Raw genomic sequence first — 12,011 nt, 5'->3', positions numbered from 1 at the left:
GCTTACATACACACACACACACACACACACACACACACGAAATATATGCATACATATATTTGAATAGAAATAATTGATTCAGTCTACACGAGACCCTGTTTTTAAATAGAGGTCTTGTCTGGTCCTTGGTCCCAAGATTGTTGGGTATGGCTCACTGTCATTTTAATTCACTGAAAGATCCAGCCAGTTCGGATAAAGTTACAACCAGTTACACCTTCACCTGTTAATTCAGCAGGGCTTTCTTCTTCGTTAATCCCTTATTGCTTCCTCAGAGCTGTAAATCCTCCAACATGAAAGGGCAAATACATGACCTCACCCACAAAAACAAGGCTTATGGTTCTAAGACATTCACTAGGAAGGAATGGCGTTTAGGCAGCCAGTCTAACTCAGGTATTCACCAAGCCACCAAAAGCTTTAATGGAATTTGAGAACTTGCTCATGACTGTGGCCGAGTAGCAACAGCAGAAGTTTGACTCCAAGGTTAGCACTGGCTTTATTACAAATGTCAACAGAGATGGTACAGAAAGACCTACATGGAACCAGGAGTGGAGGCACAAGTTTGCCATCCCTGGCACTCTTCAGGCTGAAGTCAGAGATTCATGAGTTTTAGGCCAGCCTGGGTGACTCAGTAAGACAGCGTTTGGAAAGACATAAATAAATAAGTAAACAAGCAAGTAAGTAGCAGATAGATTAAAAAAAAAAGTTGTATATACCGACATCCCTAAATACCAACAAGCATAGCCTTAAAATAGCCTCAGGGTTGAGTATGTAGTTTAGAGACGGACAAACATGGTTTCAATTTCAATTCTTTCACTTAGAGACACAGGACTCTGGGTAGGTTTTCTGAGTGTCGGTTTTGAATGCATAAACTTGTGAAAATAAACAACCTCCACTTAGGAATGATTTCCCATACTGTGCCTCCCTCTGCTACTAAAGCTGGAATTGAAAGTAATGGGTGTGTCTGGTAAGGCCAGCAGATGGCACCATCTTGTCGCCGGAACCTGATTTCATTGAGGAGCACTTGTTTACACTGTAGGAGCCCCAGGCTGACCTCCCAGAGGACCTACCCAGAGAAGTAACATGTGATTTTGGTCTCCAGGGTTTTGTGATGGAGACAGAATGATAAGAAATCCATGGGATGTAAATGATGGTCTGAGAAAGTATAGATGTTGTACATTAACAAATCAAAAATCCCTTTCGTTAAAATATAGCTGTTTCAGTTCATTAAAACAATCTATATTTATGGTATACTATTTAATAGTTAAGAGAATTTTGTAGGAGCCAGCCATGCTAAGCTAAATATGAACAGATCACCCAAAGGAAGTTCTTTACTTCCAACCATTATCACCTGCCAGAGTAGGACTCAGCCATTGATAAATTTAATAGAGGCCTGAGTCTCAGTAGTTTATTGTAGTAAGATTTGGGTATAACATTTGGAGGCTCGTCCTGGATCCCCCAAGCCCACTGCAACTACCACCCACAGAGCTTTCAACAGGCCGATAAGTTTTTGTGTTTTGTTTCATGTTTCATGTCTCATGTCTGTACCTCATGTTTCATGTCTTTCTGTGAGCGGACCCAGGAACCGTAAGTGCCTGTAGACAATCTCTGGATGAGCCAAAAGATCACAGGCGGGGCGCATTCTCAGTTCTGTGGTGAGACACATGGGTAGTGTTCTCAGTTCTCTTGATAGGCACGCGGGTAGCGTTCTTGATTCTGTATAGAGACACACCGTAGCACTCTTATTTCGATAGAGGTGTGGGTCACACCTGCAACACAGCTTAATTTTTGTTATAGTATATGCGTGCTTCTGTTCTTGTTTAAAATATTGTAGCCATACAACATACCATACACCACTGAGGAAAAACCACAAGAAAGACTTCGGTAACAGTTTTTATGTTGTCTAAGAAGTGAGAAAGATTTTGGTATGTTGTCTAAAAAGCAAGAGAGATTTTGGTATGTTGTCTGGAAAGTGAGAAAAAAAAGCGGGAGACTAAAAATATGAATAAAAATAAATTAAAGGTATATAAAAAGTTATAAAAGGTTAAAAGGGATGTAAACTATGTTTGCTGTGGTTTTTCATACATGCAAATACTGAATGTGCTTGTTTTGTTAAACAGTTTGTCTATGTAAGTTTTCTTGCAAGCATGGAGCTGAGACAGAAATGGTCTGACTATTTTGCTGTCTCTGCCACCCATCACTGCTGTGGCCACATTTACAGGTCTGGCTTCAGAAATTTATCACTGAGCTCTGGTTACTGAATTTGGGTTAACAGAAATTCATATGACTTTTTGGTATAGATAATGTTAAGACTGCTATAAGCTGTTTTTTTTTTTTATTAAAAAGCTGGCTCTAGAATTGAATTATGTTTCTTCCTTTATTAGACCCATGCTTTATTTACTTAAAATCTATACATGGGTAATTTAAAAAAAAACATAAAGCATAATTCCATTTTAAATTTGGATTGCCATTTTGATAGAGTTAAAAAAAAAGATGGATGCCACATGATTTCACCGCCATCTTGATTAAAGGCGAACACGTGGAGTGGGCCAAACAAATCTCCAGGATAATTTGGACTGAGATACACAACACAGGCAAAACTGCAGCTGTAAAACAACAATGGAAAAAATTCTGTAATGGGAGGATCACTGTAACATAAAAAACTAGATTAAAAGGTAAAAGCATTAAAAATATTAACTAATGGTTTAAAAATATATTTCCTTGTTCAAGGTCTATTCAGGCTTAAAAATATATATTAGTCTCCTTGTCTTTGCTAACTTTGTTGAGTTTAAGCTATTTGGATACGCTAAGTCATAAATTTTTGTATTATACTAAGAGGTTTGGACTTCCTCTTCGGGGGGGAAAGAATGTTGTTTCTGTGTCAATCACTCTTGGGTAATTGGAGATTCAATGGCCTTGTTAATGACAGGGAACAGAACACTCACAGGGAAGCTGGAAGAAAACTTGCTCAACTGGTCTCCTTGTTAACCACCTTACTTTCAGCTCTACCAGGCCCCTACTGATCTTGCTTCTTCTTATCAACAGACTGATGGCTTTCATTCAAGAATGGGTCAATACTGTTCAACTGATGCTATTGAGGTTCCAGTATCACCCTTTGAGTCTCTGGACAGACAGGACCCATGATTGAGTCCTGTCGTTGGGACTTGTGAAGGGGAAAAATGTAGAGCCCAGGGCAGCTTTCCCAGGGCAACTTGGTACACACCTGGCAAGATGGGTTTTATAGATCAGCAGAACGGTAGCCCTGAGTCTCAGTTTGTCCTAGGACAATGATAGCTCTTAGAAGCCCTCCTATTAAATACCCATCTCACTTTGGGACCTGTTCCTTGTCTTTGCAGTAGATAGCATTAACAGCTAGATATAAACTTGTTCCGTGTTTACCCTCGAAATGACTAATTCAGTTTCTTTATTAGCTTTAATTCAAAATCATTACAGAGTGTGGAGTTCTAGTCTTGTAAAAGCTGTTAACTTATTATACACTGTTAGAAAATACAAGTCAGTCAGTCATCTTTAAAGTACTGATATAATTAGTTACAGAAATAAGCCTTATTTAGTTCCCTGTGTATGTTTTTAAAGTCAAACTTAAAACAAATAATAAGAAACAAAGTTTGTCTAATCAGACATACCTAGGCAGCCCTCATACTTCAGAGATCTACAAAATATGGCATTTAAAATAATGATTAAAAAGCTTATTATATTAGACAGAGACTCCGAGATCCTAGCAGTAACCCAAGGTCTCCAAAAAAGATTATGAGACACCATGATGTCTCCACCTGGATTACGATGACGCTGACCACTGTGTGAGATGCCCCAGTGCAACACCTGCTGCCAGGACCCGGTCCAGACTGTGGACAAACAGCAGGACCTTGGAGAATTGACTGCACCACTCTTGTCTAGACAAAACGAGGTCAGTCTTTTCCATGTCCTTCTTCCACAAGAAAAAAAATCACCTTATGGGCCTTGCTAAGACTGTAAAACTGCTGTTCTGGATACTTCTGCCTCTAATGCTATGGAGACCTGGGTATGACTAACTGTATATGGACTCTGATCCCTGCCATTTGTAATAGATTCAAAATCTATTTGGTTTGTACTCAGACATACTTTATTTATCCTTCCGAGATCTCTGATAGTATTAATGGCTAGAGCAGTTATAATGTCAGTTTAACAGATTCTTCCACAAAGCTATAGCCAACTTGTTAGCTCATTCTAAAGCTATGCTACATGGTTCTCTGGACAGCAGAAAACTATACATGCTTCCAAACAAAATCTGCAGTTTTTGCTAGGACTCAAAGGTATGAGTCTATTCCTTCTGTTTACAGATCCCTGTTATCTGCTCTTTTTCTAAATTTTAATTTCTGTTCTTAATTTAAACTTATCTCAGTAGACTTCGACTTGGCTGATAGATACATCTAAGTATCAGTTGCTGACTACAACCTGTCCTGAATGGTGGCGAGCCCTGGACTTCCTGAAAGCTGATATATACCAGTCCAGCTGATATAAACGCTCCCTGTCCCTTCAACAAAGTCTGATGAGTTCCCCATTGCCTAATTGTCCCTTCCACCTTTGGCTAGCCTTTCAACCTAGTTGGGCCCAAATAACAATGCCCCAATGCCAGCTTGAAGTAGTTGTGGAAAGGATCATGCCGTCCTATGCACCCTGCCCAAAATAGGTTAAAAGGCTGAGACAAGGGAAAACTCCTTGGCATGGGGGACAAGACAAAGTACCTATAGTGCCTGTTGATATACTAAAAAAAATCAGTCCAGAGCTGTCAATAGATTTATTGATTTAAATAGTTCTCTACCTCCTTAAAACCAGGGGCAAGCAGGATCCAAGATTGGGTCCTGTCATTGGTGCTTGTGAAGGGGGAAATGTAGGAGTCAGCCATGATAAACTAAATATGAACAGATCACCCAAAGAAAGTTCTTTACTTCCAACCATTATCACCTGCCAGAGTAGGACTCAGCCATCGATAAGTTTAATAGAGACCTGAGGCTCAGTAGTTTACCCTGAAGCAATACCTGGTTGCAGAAAGAACCACAAACTGAGATTATCCAAGCACCACCCAAAAACAGACCATCCAAAATAAATGCCTAACATTCCAACTGTTGTCGATAGGCCCACCTGCCAGCGCACACTCACCAGGACAAGTATGGACAAATGTCAGCCAATCAGGGGTCCTAAACCTCAGAAACCCCTCACCCTCACCTTTACTACGATAAAAACTCAATTCTAACTGAGCTCTGGGCTCTCCATTTATTCCAATACGTTGGATATGCGGAGAGACCGAGTTTACAAACTTACATAAAATAAAGACTCTTTGCTTTTTCATATGGTACTTGATCTCCTTGTTGGCTTTTTGGGGGACTTTGTGGATTTGGGCATAACAAACTGTAGATAAAAAAAAATTGTTCTACCTCCAAACCTCACTCAAGCTCAGTAGCTCTCCCTAAAGATCATCCATTTGCCCAGCCAAAGAGTATGAACAGATAAAAACTGAGAATCTCTCTGAAACTGTTCAGAAGCATGCTATTAATATTGATTTATATTTTGCTTTTTCTTTACATTGAAGATTATTCCTTTTCAGTATAAATAGACCATTTTATTATAAGTTATTAGAAGCAGAGAATGTAATTTTATAATGAATACACACACTAACCAAATGTTTTTGGAATCAGCACTGTCCTGTGCCTATTCTGTTACAAGAACAGCCATTGGTTTATCGTTTTGTCCATTTCTCAGTGCACCTTAGTTTTTGGTACATTTTAAAGGGGTCTGCAGACATCAATACATTTCTGCCTAAATACTTCAACATGAAAAAAATAGAGTTCAGTGTTGATAAGTTTCTCCCATGAAGCACAGATTTTAAGGGGGACACTACTTGACTTTCCACAGACATAAGTGTAAATAACTAAGTGTCAATTCAAATGCAAATCACTACTCTCATGCAGAAAGTATCATCCAATCCCTTCCCAGTCAATTACATAGGCATACATTATTTTCTTTCCATCTTTTAAAATACTAATGTATTATAGAATAAGGCACAAATGTTCGAGTTTATTCTCTCTCTCTCTCTCTCTCTCTCTCTCTCTCTCTCTCTCTCTTTCTCTTTTGGGGGTAGAGTTCAAGACAGGGTTTCTCTGTGTCACCCTAGCTATCCTGGAACTTGTTCTGTAGACCAGTCTGGCCTTCAGCTCATAAAGATCTGCCTGCCTCTGCCTCCAGAGTTCTGGGATTAAAGGCATGAGTCACCCCACCTCACTGATGTTATTCTCTTAAGGGAGCTCTTCATTTGATTAATGACTTCCCAACTGGTAACCATTTAGAATGCATTTAGGATTTTACAATCAACATATTTTTGTATCTGTCTTTATTTGTATTTTTAAATAAGATAAATTCTCTTCTCTCTCTAATATATTCACACTGAAATTTTGAACACAGGGTGTCTGTGTCGTTCACAACAGCTCTGCCTTGAGCATCTTGCCTCAGCCTCCCAAGTGATGGCATTCCAGGTATGAGCTGTCAAAATGAAGTTGTTGGTAGGTAAAGCCAAATTGCCTTCCAAGGAAGTTCAGTACTTGGTCCTCTGATTTGAAGAAGCACTGCTTCTTCATACATCAGGGAAATGTTTGCAAACTTAGATTCCACAAATGTTTAGTCCTGCACTTGTTCTGCCTGTGCTGGAAGGGGTATTAACGACTTCGTGTAAAAACTCACCGGCAAGGGGCTTACCGTACACAGTGGAAAGATGGGTAGCTGGAAAGCAGACTATGACGTGACAAGTGCTGAAAGGAAGGTACAGAGTTCTTCTGTGCTTCAGAGGAGGGACTGGGTCCTGGGAAGGGTGGAGATGGGAAATATGCCAAAGGGGCTTGTTCACATTCCTTTTGTGGGTGTCTCAGCCATTAGCATAGAATAGGAAATAAATAATTGCCTTGTCATTTGATGGTAATTAATGGACAGATATTGGTTTAATAGCTCATGATCTTCTGATGGCTGTGGGACATTTTATTACACTGTGTGAAGATGTGTCTCTGTCCTTCCTCACCTGTCAAAGGCACCTCTGATAGGTTTAATAAAGAACTGAACCGTCAATAGCTAGACAGGAGAGGTTAGACAGACCGTCTGAACAAAGACAGGAGTTCTGGGAAGAATTTGAAGTGCAGGGAATTCACCATTGAGACAAGGAACAAGTTGGATAGACAATAATGAGGAGAGGTAATGAGCCACGGAGCAGAATGGCAGAATGAAAGTAAATATGAATGGATTAATTAAGTTATAAGAGCTAGTTAGGAACAAGCCTAAGCTAAGGCCATAACTTTCATAATTAGTAAACAGTCTCAGTGTCATTATCAGGAAGCTGGCAGTCCAAAGAAAGACTAGCTAATCCGATCTCTTGATTTCCCTTCAATTATCATTTCTCTTCCAGTTTTTGGAGCTTTATTTTCAGTCTAATATCAGGTAGAGTCAACTACACCTTAGAATGTGGATATGATTGGGAAAGGAGTTAGGATTCTTTCTTCTCCTCCTCCTCATCTTTCTCCTCCTTCAACTTCTTGTTTTGTTTTGTTAGAGACAGGGTTTCTATGCAATCTTAGCTTTCCTGGAATTTGCTATGTAGTTCAGGTTGGCCTCAAATTCTAAGATCTTCCTGTCTCGTCCTCCCAAGTGCTCGGATTAAAGATGTGTGTCACTATGCCTGCCCAGGTAGTTATTTCTTAACACTGGCAATATGCGGACAGTAACACCCTGGAAATATGTGGACCTATATGTTAGTCACTGCTTTCAAATTAGATCCAACAAATAAATACTTAAATAAACACAAAAATTTCTCATTAATGGCAGATACCAACCATAATTGTAATGACATCAGAAAAAGCTGCCCATTCGGGTGGTTCTGGAATGTTTCATCACATAATTTCCATGTCCTTTATACAGTCCATTAATATATTATACACACACACACACACACACACACACACACACACACACACACATATATATATGGAAGAAATAAAAGAATTGATCTGATCCAAGCCAATGGTTTTAGTTTTCCCCAATTTCTTTTAAGAGACTCTCAACTCTTGAATAAGAGGCCTAGGATGAGGAAGCGGGAGTTCCTCTGCCCTCCCAAGCCTTCACTGATTCCTTTTTTGCTCTGAGGTCAGGAAAACCATTGCTTCTGCTTTTACTGCTATCTCTACCTAGAAATAACAGTAAATGAAGAAGGTCTGTAAACCCCCTGAAAAGGAAAAAAGATGGATAATGGACCAAAGACTCCAGTCCTCCATAGATTCCCAGTTTCTCAATCTTCTGACCTCCCGTGAGGCATCATTTCCTACAGTCTGCACTTTTGTATGTACTTTCTTTTCTCCTTTAACTTTTCTGTTTTCTAGTTTTTGCTACCTCCATCTCCTTCTCTCTTTACAGTGACTTTATTAAAGTCATTATCTTTTCAGTGACTTTATTACAATCACTTATGTTTTTATACAGTGAAAAGATATAATATAAATTTCTTTTGCAAGATGGAAATAAACCTGGTCATCAAAATACTTGAGAAGTTTTGAAAAGTCATTATTTATGCTGACCATAAATTTTGTAGCCTTTGGTCAGTATCTTCCTAGCATCCCCTTCGCTTCTGCCCTGTCTTTCTGTAACCACCACTCTACTACAGTTAAGACTGACATTCAGACTCTTCTTCATACTTCTTGTCCTCTCTCCCCATCCGTCATCCATCTACCCTTCCACCCATCCATCCCCTCACCCTTCTGTCTAGCAGTTTCATACTGTATTGGCCAGGGAAGTCTCGAACTTACAATCCTGTTCTCTCTAGCCTGTTAGGCACTGTGATGACAGTTGTGTACCACAAAAGGTAGCTTGAGTTTTGGACTCTACCTGTGAGACCATGCAACACTTATTTTGCCCTTTGGCACCTGGCTATTTTGAATGTGTGTATTGTCTTACAGGCTCATCCATTCTTTGCAAGTAGAAGTCCTTCTTATTTTAAGGCTGAGTAGTATTACATTATAAATACAGCATATTTTATTTATATAACTATTAATGAACAATTACATTGATTTCATATCAATGTATGAAAATTTAACCCAAGAATTTTCAAGGACAATCTTAAAGTCGAGATGTGCAGGGCCTGTTTACTTTTCTCTACAATAAAGAGAATCACAGATGTCTACACACTATTTTCAGGGGTTGTGTTAGTTAATTTAATTGTCACCTTGATGAGATCTAGTCCCTTGTTGTTAGACTGGACTTTGGACATACCTATGTGCATATTATTTTGATTAGGTTGAGATGGGAAGACTTGCCCACTGTGGTGGTTTGAAAGAAAAGGATCCCTATTAAAGGGGACCATTACGAGATGTGGCCTTGCTGGAGGAAATATGGCACTGTTGGGGCAGGCTTTGAGGTCTCTTTGGCTCAAGTTTCCCTCAGGAGGACAGTCAGTTAACACCCTGTTTCCTACAAGACGTAGTATTCTCAGCTCCAGCACCATGTCTATCTGCATGCCGCCATGCACCCAGTCATGATGATAATGGACTAAACTTCTGAAACTGTAAACAAGCTGCCTCAATTAAATATTTTCTTGAAAAGTTTCCCTAACCATGGTGTCTCTTCGTTGCATAGAAAACCGTAAGTAAGAGAGTCACTGTGGGCAGCACAATTTCCTAATGTGGGATCCTGGATTTTCTCAAAAGGAAAACTGAACTGAGTGTAAGCATTAATGTATCTCTTCTTCCTTACTAAAAATGGCTCCTACTGCTCTGTCTTATCCATGTGGGATTTTACCTCAGATAGTAAACCAAAAAAATCCATCTTTCCGTAAGTGGCTTTTGCTAGGTATTTTATCACAGCCATAGAAAACCTAACAAAGACAAAGGTCCTTGTAGAAGGGTTTGTCCTTGCAGGGTCCAGAGACCCTTGATTCAAGTGTTTTCCTTTCTCATTCAACCTTAATCTAGTATAATCTATACTATATCTATATCTAGTATAGATAGTACACTATCTATAGTTAATACATTAATATCTTAATGCCTTTGCTACAGTATTCTTATGATGACATGTTGAGGTCAGAGTATATACAGTTTAATATTTTTCCAATCAATATTATAGCCTAAGAATGTCGTGTTCTTGAAAATTCTCCATACATACAATTTTTGATGTGATGCACTATTTCCTGAATGAGTCAATTTTATTGAATCTATTGCTGTTAGATTTTTAAACATCAAAAATCAAAAAGAATTCTAAACCAGGAAACATATGGTTACCTAATTTTTGAGAAAGGTGGAAAAAACATCAAGTGGGCAAACGAATATTACAAAGAATTCCAAAAATTAAACACCAATAAAACAAAACCGCCAATCAAGAAATGGGCTAATGAAATTGGTGGTCCTTAAAAGAGGAAACACAAGTGGCAAATAACTATTTTTAAATGTTCAGTATCCCTAGTTATCTGGAATATGTAAAAAAGACAACTTTAAAATACTGTACGTCGCACCATCATCAAGAAATCTGATAAATGTTGGAGAGGAAGTGGGGAAATAGGAACCCTTATTCTTGGCTGGAGGGAGTGCAGATTCATACACCATTATGGAAATCAGTTTGGTGATTCTTCAAAACATTAAAAATAAAATTATCCTATGATCCGGATACACCACTCCTGGGCATACACCCAATGGACTCCAGATCCTACTGCAGAGACACTGCACATCCATGTTTATTGATGCTTAGGAAATGGAATCATTCTAATTATAAATCAAGAAATGAAAGAACAATGAAATTGTGGTTTAAACCACAATATCCACTAATAACTATTTACAGACATATTTACATTATATGCTTGGGTCTATATATGAGGAAGAACATGTAGTTCTTTCTGTGGATAATCTTGCTTAATGTATGCTCCAGGTCCTATAATTTTCCTAAAAATTTCATAATTTCATTTTTCTATATAATACTCCATATTGTATATGTGCCACATAAGCTCATGTATTTGAACACTTGTTCCCCAGTTGGTAGCACTATCTGAGCAGATGCATCCTTGCCTGTAGCATGCATAATAAAAACCCAGAGACAGAAATTGGGGTTCAACCCAAAAACCAGAATAGCAAGGCAGACAAGCTACTAGAGAAGCTTTACCTTTACCAAGGCGGGGTGACTGCAGACTAAGCAGCCCAAGCCTCTCTCTCCTCTCATTTCATATTCCCTCTAGGGCTGGGATATAAGGCATATGACTCCCTAGTACTGGGATCAAAGACACAGACCACCACCACCTGGATTTGTTTCTGCATTGATCTTGTGTAGCATAGTGTAGCCTTGAACTCACAGAGATCCATCTGCCTCTGTCTCCCAAAACATGGGATTAAAGGTGTGTGTCACCATTGCCTGACTTCTAGTGCCTTTAGCTTTGCCTCTGGTATTCTGGCAAGATTTATTTACTAAAAGACAAATAATATACCACTATACTTGGCAGCTGAAATACATCACCACAGTTGAGCTTGGAGGGCTTATAACCTCACCCCATTTTTTTGCTTGCACCGTCAGGTTCCTGTGTGCTATTGGATGATCTCACAGTTTTCTGCTCTGGTTGCCTGTTGCTACATCTCCCTTCCATTAGGAACTCTCTGTCTGTAGCCATAAACCAAAATAAGCTCCCTTTTTTTCTAGCAATTGCTTTTGGTCATCGTATTTATCAAACAGCAAAGTAGCTAATACAGTCTAAAACTGAGGAAGGAGAGGATCATATTAGGTGATGGGGGAGGAAGGGATGCAGACTAAAGGTCACACAAGTCATGGAAGAAGATGTAAAGCTTTTCTTTCTAGTTGCAGTTCTGTTAAAGTTGTTTTTCTTGCACTACCAACTGCCTATTAAAGTACCTAGACCAGTTTTTACATTTCATAGGAATGCAATATGTGTTTCTCCTTCGACACAGTAATTGTGAAAGTTGAGCTTTCTTTTTAATTCCGTTGATCTTTCGTCCAAT

At 39.0% G+C, this 12,011-nt stretch overlaps 1 long non-coding RNA gene across 1 annotated transcript; it reads right to left on the bottom strand.

Annotated features, from left to right (window-relative positions):
• Positions 1 to 474: 474 nt before the first annotated feature.
• On the bottom strand, positions 475 to 7,922 carry LOC148117899 (uncharacterized). The gene is made up of 2 exons (XR_015736636.1): positions 6,745 to 7,922; positions 475 to 1,713 (listed from the first exon to the last, which is right to left on the bottom strand). It is a non-coding gene; the product is annotated as an uncharacterized LOC148117899 (long non-coding RNA).
• Positions 7,923 to 12,011: the final 4,089 nt, after the last annotated feature.

Source organism: Myodes glareolus, chromosome 25, assembly GCF_982192425.1.
Source record: "Myodes glareolus chromosome 25, mMyoGla1.1, whole genome shotgun sequence".
In the NCBI taxonomy this organism is placed as follows: Eukaryota; Metazoa; Chordata; class Mammalia; order Rodentia; family Cricetidae; genus Myodes; species Myodes glareolus.
The sequence above is the reverse complement of the archived record's forward strand: the minus strand, read 5'-3'. Positions and strand labels throughout refer to the sequence as shown.